The sequence below is a fragment of the Primulina tabacum genome, chromosome 15 (genome assembly GCF_025594145.1).
Source record: "Primulina tabacum isolate GXHZ01 chromosome 15, ASM2559414v2, whole genome shotgun sequence".
In the NCBI taxonomy this organism is placed as follows: domain Eukaryota; kingdom Viridiplantae; phylum Streptophyta; class Magnoliopsida; order Lamiales; family Gesneriaceae; genus Primulina; species Primulina tabacum.
Genome location: NC_134564.1, coordinates 28551828 through 28565295, shown reverse-complemented (window position 1 = coordinate 28565295; position 13468 = coordinate 28551828). Strand labels below are relative to the sequence as shown.

At 30.4% G+C, this 13468-nt stretch overlaps 1 pseudogene; it reads left to right on the top strand.

The window, feature by feature from the left end:
* Nucleotides 1–9639: 9639 nt before the first annotated feature.
* Nucleotides 9640–11238, top strand: LOC142527099 (ethylene-responsive transcription factor ERF027-like; annotated as a pseudogene).
* Nucleotides 11239–13468: the final 2230 nt, after the last annotated feature.

Sequence of the window (13468 nt, the reverse complement as noted above, 5' to 3'; positions counted from 1 at the left end):
ATGGATAGGTCAAGACACTGGATGTTTGGTTATATCGACGTGGATATAATCGGAGTTTCTTCTATTACTGTTGGTCGATATAGGAATGCCAACATCTGGAAACCGAGATCCCTAGACTAGGATTGAGTCTAGTCTGAGTCGTGGAGTCACGAGTATGATTGATAGTTTCATATTATTTATGTTTCAGACTTTGATATATATAGCTGATATCTGCTTCATGCTTTATATTGATTATATGATTGCATATTCATTGATTTATACTGGGATTATATTCTCACCGGAATTATCCGGCTGTTGTCGTGTTTGTATGTGTGCATGACAACAGGTGGGACATGATCAGGGCCGAGGAGATGACGAGAGATCATGATTAGAGTGGAGACCACGGACTTGGATGTTGCTGTAGATAGAGTTTGAACACTTGATAGATAGTTGTTGAACCTTAGTCTGTATTGAATGTATGCTGTATAGGACTTGTACCTTATTTTATACTGATATGTATACTAGTATGATTTCCATTACATTCCGCATTTAAAAAAAAAATTAGACCCTATTTATTATAATTGATTAAATTGTCCCAATGACGATTATGAACTTGATTAGCGTCCGGGTCCCCACAACTCGTGAGGTAAATCATTCAAAAATACATTTTGTTATTTTAAGTAATTTTCTGTCCAAATTACTTACTAAAAAAGAAATACAATATTTAATTAGTTAATTTAATTTTTTTAAAATAAAATTGGATTGAGTATTAAAAGTTATCACTACAACAATGTTTTTCAATTAATATTAAATTACCATTTAATAATCATAAATTTTTTATCCCAAATGCATATTATTTCGAGATTACCTTAATTTGAAAAAATTAATGTATTGTAGTTTTCTTCCAAAACCATATATATGTTGTATATCTTAAATTGTCTTCTTAAATATTCAAATAAGAGAGCACAAAAAAATTAAAAGAGATAGATTCAAAAGAGTTTCAAATGGACATTAAATTTCCCTCGATAAACATGTATATTACCCTCAATAATCAGAAATGTTGACACCCAATGGATGCAATTCGAGATTTCCATAATTTCAAAGAGTTAATGCATGATATAATTCTGTCAAAAGCATCCAATGTTTAATTTTTGTCCCTTGGTGTGGAGACCCAGACGCTAATCAGTTCTTAATCGTCATCAGGATCAATTTACTAATCAAGTAATTAGGGTCATAAAATTTTTTTCTTTTTTTAATGCGGAATGTAGTGAAATCAAACTAATATACAACGCAGTATAAAATAAAGTACAAGTCCTATACCGTCTACAAATCAGTAAGAACTAAGGTTCAACATCTAATTATCAAGTGCCAAAACCCTATCTTTAATCCAAGTCCGGAGTCTCCACTCTAATCACGATCTCTCCTCATCTCCTGGACCCTGATCTTGTCCCACCTGTTGTCATGTACACATACAAACAAGACAACAGCCGGATAATTCCGGTGAGAATATAATCCCAGTATAAATCAACGAAACATGCAATCATATAACCAAATATAAAGCATGTAACAGATAACAGCAATATTTATCAAAATCTGAAACATAATCAATATCAGACTGTCGACAATACTCGTAGCTACACAATTTAGACTAGACTCAATCCTAGTCTAGGGATCCCGGTTTCCAGAAGTTGGCATTCCTATATCGACCAACAGTAATAGAAAAGACTCCAGTTCTATCCATGTCGATAAGGTATCGATCACCAGAAATAGAAAAAGGTCTGATTCTATCCACACCGATATGGAATCGATCACCAGTAATAGAAGGAACTCTAATTATATCCACACCGATATAATATCGATCACCAGTAATAGAAGAAGCTCCAATTCTATCCACACCGATACGACATCGATCAACAGTAATAGAAAAAACCCAAATTCTATCCACATCGATAGCCAATCATCCGGTGACAGACTTTGGCATTATCGCCAATACACTATCTTGTGACATCGTGCAATGTGCCCGTGGCGATCCCACCACTATCAGGCACTTCTGTCCCAAGATACTCGTCTAATACCTGCTATCTATCAATCAAGAGAACACGTATATCAATCAAATCAATACAATAAGGTAAAGTATGTGATTTAGGGAAACTCGAGTCAAACCTCACTCGAGTTGTGCAATCCCAACTCAACATTAATTTATACCTTTCGTTTGTAGTTTCGGTCTGGAATTCAAACTCTGTCAATCCCTCGATCTGGCAATGGCAATATCAATAATATGATATTAATATACCGCTCAAACCAACTCCAATCTGATCAATAATTCAAAATCAACGGTATAACCGCACAATCCCGATATCCCGGTCAATATAACATCACCAGATAATAATTCTCTCAACTAATAATCGATACCAATACAATCTGATATCATATCTCAGTCAATTAACTTCAAAAAATCATAACAATTCCATAATCAGTCCGTTTCTTAATCTGACTTCGATTCTATGATGTCTAACATGTCAAGAACATCATATATGAATTCCATTCAATTCTAACAACATCATAATTTCAAATCATATCAAAACGTAGTAAAACTTACGTCCAGTTGTAGCCTGCGTTGATATGAACACAGTACTGCAGTCAGATTCAAAATCAGACGGACGGATTTTTCACAAAAGGCGTAAGGATTTTTCACAACTTTCCCCTGACCCTTTCTCGGTTTTCTTCTAAAGAAACGAATTGCATTGTATATATATATATATATACATCAACGTACATGCAGCAAGGCAAATGGCGCGCCCTTCACGCAACACGTCTCGCGCAATCGGCGCATATGCCCGACCTAAATCGGCGCATATGCCCGAGACCTTCTGGTCTTCGCACATTTCTTCTCGGCAGCTCGCGCATATGCGCGACACCTTCCTCGCATATGCGCGAGACTCTCTGGAGTTGTGATTGAACTTTCACACAGCTCGCGCATATGCGCGCCTTCCTGTCCCGCATATGCGCGAGACCTTCTGTCCAATTCGCGCATGTGCGCCGATGGTACTGTCCTCGCACATACATTTTCACACGTTACTTCAAATCGTGTCTCGGTTAATCCTTTCATAATCATATCAAATTACAAATCAATAATTACAGATTACTAGGATTAAATTTCCGGGCATTACACTTGGAATGTCTTATTTGAATTTTAAATTATAAATAATACAATACTGCATATTATATTTAAAACCAATTTTATTCTATTTATCTTACTAAATTTATCTACTCCAAAATTGAATTCTGAAATGACTCATCTTTTCAGCACCATATCTGAGTTGAATCCTTCCAAGATGTAATGTTCGTTTAAATTTAGATTTGTTCGTTGTTATGAACAACCTACGTATGGAAACAACGAGACATTAAGTATGAAATTTGACTTTCATGATCGAGAAGTAAACAAAGATTATTCTTTTATTTGTACAAAATTTTAATTATTACGTATTTACTAATGTGATAATTTTCTTATATATTACAAAGTTCACGGATACATGATATTATAAAATGTCCTGTAATGAAAATGATTAAACCAATTCTAAATAAAGTGCGCATCTTATTAGGAGACACATTATAAAATTTATTGGCATTGTTTTGGAATACATATAGTAAATGTTAATAAATAAATTTTCTGGTTTATACATAATTTATTTATAATTGCATATTTCATTTTTCTTTAGGAATAATAGGCTGTTGTGTATATTATGAATAGATTTTGTAGATACAATCACAACACATTTGGAAAAAGATATTAATGAAACAATTATTGTTATCATTCAAATGTGTCAAACATGTGTCATGTCACAAAATTGTTTGTGAATGTGAATTTAGATGAAATTAATGAATTTTAAAAAAAATTATTTCTAATTAATTTTATTGAATTTGATTTAAAAATATTTATTATCACATGTTAAAAAATAATAATATATAGCTTCTCAAAAATTAAAGAATTAAATATGTATTAAGGTTGGTGGTCGACATCAATACAATAAACACGATAAGCATCATGTCATTGTCATAGGCTAACGCAATCTAAAATTTTGATATATGATAGTGATTATTAGCCAAAAAAATTAATCGACATGCGTTGTATTTAAGAAAGTTTTTTAAAATTAGCGAAAAATAGTTTTTATAATTATATTATTTTTTCATTTTAAATGTCTATTCATTTTTCACTAATTTTTAATGATGCACGGGTTAAATACTAGTACTTGAAACAACACAACGATTCAGCACGTAAGAGGATTTACGAAATCCTCTCTCCCAAACATTAAGATTCGGCCAAAAACAATTATGTAGTTTTAGGGTTTCCTGCCATTCCATTCTTCAATCTCAATGCATATTATCACATGTTTTTCTAGTGCAATCAAGTGAGGAAATTTTGATTCCTTCCGTGGACTTAAGAGGCACTAAGGAAAACAAAGGAAATAAGATTCGTTCGTTGGTAGACTGCACTTGAAAGAGTTATCTCCGCCTAAACTCCAGAATAGTTGGAGTCATACCCAAGTGTGATTTACATGGTTTTATATTATATGATCCATACCTGGGCACCATAATTTAAATTTCAAATTAAAATTTTAAAACTTCAACACAAAACAATCAGTGGTTACAAGAAACAATGCAGAAGCTGAATATTGAGCCAACAGACATGTTATATATGTGTTTATTTGGATTAGGATAATACTGAAATAATTGAAAATGGAATGCAAAGATCCAAATTAACTCAATTGTTACAATCAATCAGGTAATTTTGACCATATAATTCAGCAAAATAATTTTACCAATTTAACTTTACATTCTTTAAGAAATCAAACTACAAGAATAGAAGAGATTTTATCTAAATCCAAACAAAAAATTTCTTGTGAAGAAAGTTCAAAAACTTTGATGATAAAACCTCCTCCTAATTTTAAACAAGAAAAATTTCTTTTAAGTTCTAAAAAAGATGAAAATTTTATGGAATGTCATAGACCGATTACAAAAAATAAATATAAGAGAAAAGGGTTTTATTTCGGTAATTACCAAAGATGAACAACTTGAAAATTTTTCAAGTTCTTCTGAAGAAGAAATGTAGATTAATAAAATGCATAAAGTATCAATTGTAAAACTTTTTTATAAAAAGGCAACACCTATTGATCTTCAAATTGAAGAAAAGAAAGATTATGTTCAGTTTAATGGTGAAGCCATTATTGAATGGAATATAGATGGTAAATCTGAATATCAGATTAAAACTGTTATTAAACAAATGTTAATATACTCTTCTGCCGCAAAAATAAAAGGTAATAATGATAGGCAAATTGCTCAAGCCATTATTACTGGTTTTACTGGCCAACTTCAAGGTTGGTGGGATTTTTATCTCTCAAAAGATGCAAAAAATAAAATTATTAACCTTTCTATAATTGATCTTAATGGAAGAGAAGAGTCTGATGCAGTTAATACACTGATTTATACCATTCTATCTAATTTTGTTGGAGCTAATGAACTTCAATTAGATAGATCTCAAGAGCAATTAATGAATTTGAGATGTCCAACACTATCTGAATTTAGATGGTATAAAGATGTGTTTGTGACAAAAGTTTTAACTAGAAATGATTGCAATGCAAATTTCTGGAAAGAAAAATTTATTTCTGGACTTCCAGTTCTTTTTGCTGAAAGAGTTAAAAATAGATTAAAATCTAAATCTCCAACAAACTCTATAGATTGGAGTATTTTACTTATGGAGATTTATCTGCAGAAATAACTGCAGAAGGTATAACTCTTTGTAATGATATCAAGCTAAAAAGACAACTTGATATGCAAAAAGAAGAAAATCGAAATATTATTGGTGACTTTTGTGAGCAAATAGCCTTTCAACCAATATAATATCCTAAAAGAGATAAAAAAAAATGAAGAAGATTTCCTTTTAAAAAGAAAAAACATTATCTAAAAGATAAAGAAAAATCTAAAAAATATTCAAATAAAAGATTTAAAAAACCTATAAAAAATGATTCTACTAAGGTTCCGGTATGTTGGAATGTGGAAAAATTGGATATAAGGCTAATAAGTGTTATGTCTAGAAAAAGATTAATAATCTTAATATAAACAATGATTTAAAAGAATCATTGATAAATATTATTCTTAATAAAAAAGAAAATTTAAAACAGAAAGATTTTTATATCAATATTGTTGATAATGAATTCTCTGAATATTCTAATAGTAGTTCAGATAATGATTCTGAAATATCAGAACATAAAATCTGTGAACCAGATTGTGATTGTGATACTTGTCTTATAAATTTTATGGGTTTAGAAATAAATGTTATATCAAATGAAGAAAATTTCATTTTAGATCTCATAGATCAAATAAAAGATCCTATAGAAAAAAGAAAAGCTATAGAACATTATTTAAATATGGCAAATCATAAGCCTACTAAACTTGTACAAAATACAGTACAAGAATATGAATTATATTCTTATAATAAAATATTAGAAAAAGCTAAACAAAAAGAAAGAGAACCTACGATATCCGAATTAAAAGGAGAAATAGATCAGATAAAATCTGAGATCAAATATTTAAAAGAAAGAGTAAATACTCTTAGTATTAATAATAATCATATTTGGGAAAAAGATTCTACTTCTGATGAAGAATAAGAAGAAATTTTACCCAAAGATGATAATGATAATGAAATAAATCAAATGATTTGGATCAATAAAATTGATCAGATTATTTCTCAAAAATGATACTCAAAGGTAACATTAATTATTAATAAAAAATTTAAAATTACGATTGAAGCATTATTAGATACAGGAGCTGATGTAAATTGCATCAGTGAAGGAATAGTTCCTTCTAAATATTATAAAAAGACTACTCAGTTTATAACAGCTGCTAATAAGCAACCTCTCATAGTCAATTACAAATTGTCTAATGTGGCAATATGTAATTCTGGAGTTTGTTTAAATACTACTTTTATTCTTATAAAATATATCTACTCCTGTTATTTTAGGAACTCCATTTTTTCAAATGCTGTTTCTCATTAATAAAATTAATGAAAAATGGTTATATACCAATATTAAAGGAAATGATTTATTCTTTCCCTTTCCAACGATACCGATTTCAAAATCTATCAATATTTTACAAAAAATAGTAACTAATAAAGAAAATTTTGTTACTTCATTAAAAGATGAAGTTCTTTTTAAAAATATTAAAGAAAAAATAAATTCTGATAAAATTCAAGAAAAAATAAAAATTATTTCAGAAACCATATCTAAAGAGATATGTGCAGATGTTCCTAATGCCTTTTGGAATAGGAAAAAACATCAAGTTAGTCTTCCTTATACAGATGATTTTAATGAGGATAAAATTCCTACAAAAGCAAGGCCTATTGCTATGGGTCCTAGACTTTTAAATTATTGTAAAGAAGAAATAGATAGTCTCCTTAAAAAGGATTTAATTAGACCAAGTAATAGCCCTTGGAGTTGTCCAGCTTTCTATGTAGAAAATGCAGCTGAAATAGAAAGAGGGGCTCCTAGACTTGTTATTAATTATAAACCGCTTAATAAAGCATTAAAATGGATAAAACATCCATTACCAAATAAAAGAGATCTATTAAATAGATTATTTAAAGGAAAAATATTTTCTTCTTTCGATTTAAAATCAGGATTTTATCAAATTCTTCTAAAAGAAGAAGACAAATATAAAACAGCTTTTACTGTACCATTTGGACATTATGAATGGAATGTAATGCCATTTGGACTAAAAAATGCTCATATGGAATTTAAAAATATAATGAATGAAATTTATAATTCATGTATTGATTATATTATAGTTTATATAGATGATGTTCTTATTTATTCTGATAATATTGATCAGCATTTTAAACATCTTAATATTTTTATTCAAGTTACTAAAAAAGCTGGTTTAGCAGTAAACCAGAAAAAGGCAAAACTTTTTCAAACTAAGATAAAATTCTTAGGACACTATATTGAAAATGGAATAATAATTCCTATTGAAAGAGCAATAGCTTTTGCTGATAAATTTCCTGATAAAATCATTGATATAAATCAATTACAAAGATTTCTTGGAAGTCTTAATTATATAGGAGATTTTTATAAAGATCTCTCTCAAGATTGTAAATTATTATTTCAAAGGTTAAAGAAAAATCATCTACCATGGACTAATAGTCATACTCTCGCAATACAAAAAATAAAAGAAAGGGTTAAAGAACTCCCTTGTTTATCTATTGCTAATCCTGAAGCATTTAAAATAGTTGAAACAGACGCCTCTGATATTGGATATGGAGGAATACTTAAACAAAAAATAGATAATACATCTAAAGAAATTCTTGTCATATATACTTCTGGAACTTGGAATAATACACAGAAAAATTATTCTACAATAAAGAAAGAAATTCTTTCAATTGTTAAATGTATTACAAAATTCGAAAGTGATCTTTTAAATAAGAAATTTTTATTACGAGTTGATTGCAAATCTGCCGATAGTAGGATAATATTATATACATTCGAGATTTTTGTGAATTAGTTGCATCATTTGTACTCTATAAATCCCATTTACCGTTTCTTGAACAAATATATAGAAATCATATTTCTCCTCCATAATTTTTATACTTTCACCCATAAATATTATTCCAATTCTGGACCTTTGATTTACACCTCAATCTCAATTTTTCAGCCATTCCCAGTTCTATGGAATTTGACTCTTAACTTTCATTCACTATGTTTAATTTGCAACATATCCTACGTCCATGTCAACTCTTCTAATTTAAAACGTAATAACATTTTTAAAGAAAACAAATCTATTTTGAAAAAATAGAATTGTCAAAATTTAGACAAATTAGTAATTAATATGTTTCAGATTTGAAAATTTAATTTAATATTATTGTTATCGAATTAAAATTTATCCGGAAGGTTTAAACTATTGGAACAAAGATAGGCTATTAAGACAGTGGATAAGCCAGATATGAAGTACTCAAATTAAATGTGATCAAAAGAAGATCATAATTAAAACCTTTTTTTTTTTTGGGTCTGGAGATGAGAATATAACAATTTTATATAATATCATGGTTTGACTTTATCCATTTTTTTCTTCAAATAAAATTCTATGTACATTGAAAAACAACTTAATTATCAATTATTTATAACTCATCTGACATCAAGATATTAAATTTGGAACGAGATATCTAATTAGTTCGATATAAAATCAGACAAATCACTCCCCGGCTCAAAAGAAAAACAACATAATCGAACAGCGCGATGCCGAAAATCTCCGATTAAATAAATAAACACAATGCTACCGAATAATCCTCGAAGAAGCACATAGATAAATGACAGATGCATGAAACCTAAAATTTACCTCAATCTCACATTGTGAAATAATTAGATAAAACTTGGTGTATCCCACTCAAAATTTACTGTTCATTAAGAATTTGTAAAGTACATTAGAAAACAGCTAATAAAGTAGGCGTGGCAGCTAATTGCTTGCTGTACTGTAATACGTGCGTGTATGTGCAGGCTCCAACTCCAAAAGAAAGCATGGCAATTCACCCACGATTTACCCACGGATTCAAATTTCTGCATGGTTAATATATACAACTACCAAATATTAATCAATTCCTCTAAATTAAATTTGCATGCCCATTTTTAGTTTTTACCATTTTGTTACAAGAAAACTTACTATAAAAATATACAAATTATTATATATCCACTTGGTTCAATATATATGGCTGACCCTCCACATCAACTGAACACGAGTCAACAAGACCATTCTTCTCCACCACCATCCGCCTCTCCTCCGCCTCCGCCTCCGACTCGAGAATATACCATTTTGCGGGCACCGACCGATCATTCGGTTTGTTCCGGTACTGAACTGGAAACACAGCCACCAGCTCTGACTCTGCCTTTGCCATTGCCTCCTCCACCTTCTGTTATGTCATTGGCTCCGTTTTTGGCTTCTTCAGTGACACAGCCACGATTGCCAATATGTAGGGATCAAACGCTGAATTTGCAGTCTTTGAGTAGAATTGAAGCCATCCCATCTCCAAGAAAGCTTCAAAAAGTCACCAACATGACCTCCACCTCATCACCGAGTCGGTCCAACACCGGAAAACACCCGGTATTCCATGGGATAAGGAGCCGGAGCGGCAAGTGGGTGTCGGAGATTCGAGAGCCGAGAAAAACCACCCGTGTATGGCTTGGAACCTACCCAACGCCTGAGATGGCCGCCGCAGCCTATGATGTGGCCGTGCTGGCCTTACGAGGCAACGAAGCAATGCTTAACTTCCCGGAAAACATCGGTAAATATCACCTCCCTGCATCACCTTCACCGCCAGATATTCGCCGAGCAGCCACTAATGCTGCTGCATTAATGAAGCGAGAAGAGGAGGCTGGACCGGTTGAGGAGGCTGGCGGCGGAGGCGGCGGCCTGTCAACAGCTAGGGGACCATGAAAACATTAATGCAGAAACAGTAATTAGCAGCGGGCAAGAATTTATAGATGAAGAGGAACTCTTCCATATGCCCAATTTACTCAAGGACATGGCGGAGGGAATGCTTGTAAGCCCGCCGAGGATAGCGTCGCCGCCGTCTGATGACTCTCCGACAAGTTCTGATGCAGAAAACCTATGGAGCTACTAATTTTCGATTATTAATTCCAAATTCATGATGAGAAATCAAACAAATTTAAGGCATCTTGTCAGAGATAACTTGGTACCAAGAGGCCTATTCGGCTTGTATCAATTGAATGGGAAATTGGACAAGCAATGCCCAATAGTTGGTAAGTTGGAAATGTCCCACTTAGGAAAATAAACATAGTATGGGTGAGCTTATATTGAGTTGCACTTTATGGAGGTGTAACAATGATTGGTCAAGAGGCTCTCTCTCGCGTACACATACGCAGAGGAGGTGCAAATCCTGGGCCCGATTTGCCGTGAAAAAAGGCTTGACTTGTGTGCAAGCGTACGAGTGCGACTTGGGTGCGTCGAATGTCGGACTGATCAAGGCAAAATTTCCCACCAAGGTTCACCTGGCGTACACTTGAAGCACATAAATATAGAATACATACGGGACAATGTGTTTATTGCATGCAATGCATGAATATTGTCATAGGAAGAAAGAAATCGGTTCTTGTCTTAATTTTTCATACATATTAAATAGTTTCTCTTGCGTTTCAAGTAAACTCAAAACTCTAAATTTCTAAATTTTCTCATTGTTTTATTTCCTGAAAGATTCTATAAGTAAAATTTAAGTTTTATTTCTAAAATTTCATATCTTTTTTCACATAAATTATACACTCTCTAATTTGATTATCCATCTCCATATTTGTAACTTTCAGTTTGTATTTTGTCATTTCTCTATGAACGAATCTTCTTCTATCATCAAATTTATTTTCTATTCAATTTTAATGTGAATTAGGATTCTAAATCATTATCTGATGCAGATTACAAAATTGGAATCACTATTTTGTTTTAGCGATTTAATTATTTTATTTTTAATTCCAACAAACTATTGAAATAATTGTTGATGAATAACAATAGTATTTTAGCAAATCGCACAGCATAAATTAATCGAAACTAAAAATGTTGAATTAAAATTATTTATATATATTTTTTATTAATTTGAAGTAATGATGTGACACTACGTATTTCAGCTACACACAAAAAAATGACTAAATTTGCGCAAAAAAACAAAAATATCATATTAAAATTGAAATTTGACAACATAAAAAAAAATTGTAATGAGACAAACATATAATACAAAAAAAATTCCTTTTAATTATAATTGGAGTTTTATAGACATACCTTGCTAACTTGTTATACGTACGATTCAACTAAAACAAGAACAATATTTTTTTTATTAAATTTAAACAATATTTTAAAATTTAAATTAGACGTGAATATATATATATGTATATGTATGTATGCATGGTGCATCAATATTTCCAAATTAGACAATTTCTTATTCTGAACTTTTACATTATGAAATTTAAATTTACTATCATAAATGCTGGAGTTTAATGACATGCACTAACGAAGGGGGGACAAAAAGTCCTTTCCGAAACATTTGAATTTTCTGGTCAACAAAATTCGTTCTTTTGGAAATCTTTTAGCCCAAGAAAATAACTAAAATTACATCATGAATATGTTAAAAAATATAACATAATTAGGGATGATAAAAAAAATATCGAATTTTTAGTATATTGAAATTATTGTATCAAAATAATATCGAATTTTTGATTTACCGAAAATTTCGGTATGATACGGTAACGACATTGAATTTTTCGGTATAGTAATGATATGAAATTTAAAAATTTCGATATATACAGGAATACCGAAATAACGAAAAATATATAAATTTTTTAAAATTTATAATATTTTAGAACAATAAAGTTATAAAATTCAAAAAATATAAGGTTTTTTCCGATAAAAAACGGTATATATCGATATCGTACCGAAATCTCGGTATACCGTATAATTTCATATTGGTATAAAATTTGTTTATACTGTAGTTATCGGTACGAGATACATTATATAATTTCGATACGATACGGTACGATATGTCATCCATAATCATAATCTAATTAGTTCCCATTATTGTACCACAAATATATATATATAAAGTGGAACATTTGCCGCTTTAATAATAAAGAAATAGCTAATATTAAAAGGGCAACTCCAAATTTCTAAACCGTACAAGAACTTAGGCACCTCGTGTCACCCATTTTCCTATTAGAAACAATTGCAATCCAACAACTTAAAATACATATATGTATTTTAAATCATAGAGAAAACATTTTTTTGTCCACCAACTTGTTCAATTTTGATTCTTGGTTCACTAAGTTTTCACAGTTTGATTTTGGTACTTTAAATTTTAATTTACAGTTATTTAGGTCAATTTGCTTATGTAGCATCGGAAAATAGTGACATGAATTCGAAAATTTCTGATTTGTCATATTTCAAGTCATCAATTGTACCAAAATATAAAAGTTTGTGTAGAAAAACTAAACTTTGAAAACACACTACACAGAAACCTAAAATTGGATAAGTTAGTAAATAAAAAATCATTTTCCCTAAATCATAATTCAGAAAGAATAAACAATAAAAGTTTTAGCTCTTGAAAGTTCAATCAAGGTAAGTTGTTTTCAAGCCAAGTAATATAATCTTATGCTTTTTCTCTGTTTTGAATATTCCTTTAATGAGTTCAATTCATTTTGATACATAATTTATGATATTTAAATGAATGAAAATGACTTAATTGATGCACAATCAAACTAAATAGTCTATTTTATTCTTAACCTAAAATGTTCTTAAGTCCAATTACAACTATTAAATTAAATTAGGCTGACATAATTTTTATTTTCTAAAGTTATTTGATTGCTTAGAAAATTTTAAATTAAATATTTAAAAAGCATCTTATTATAAATCAGTATATTAATCGTGTATAGGGTAAATAAATTAACATTTA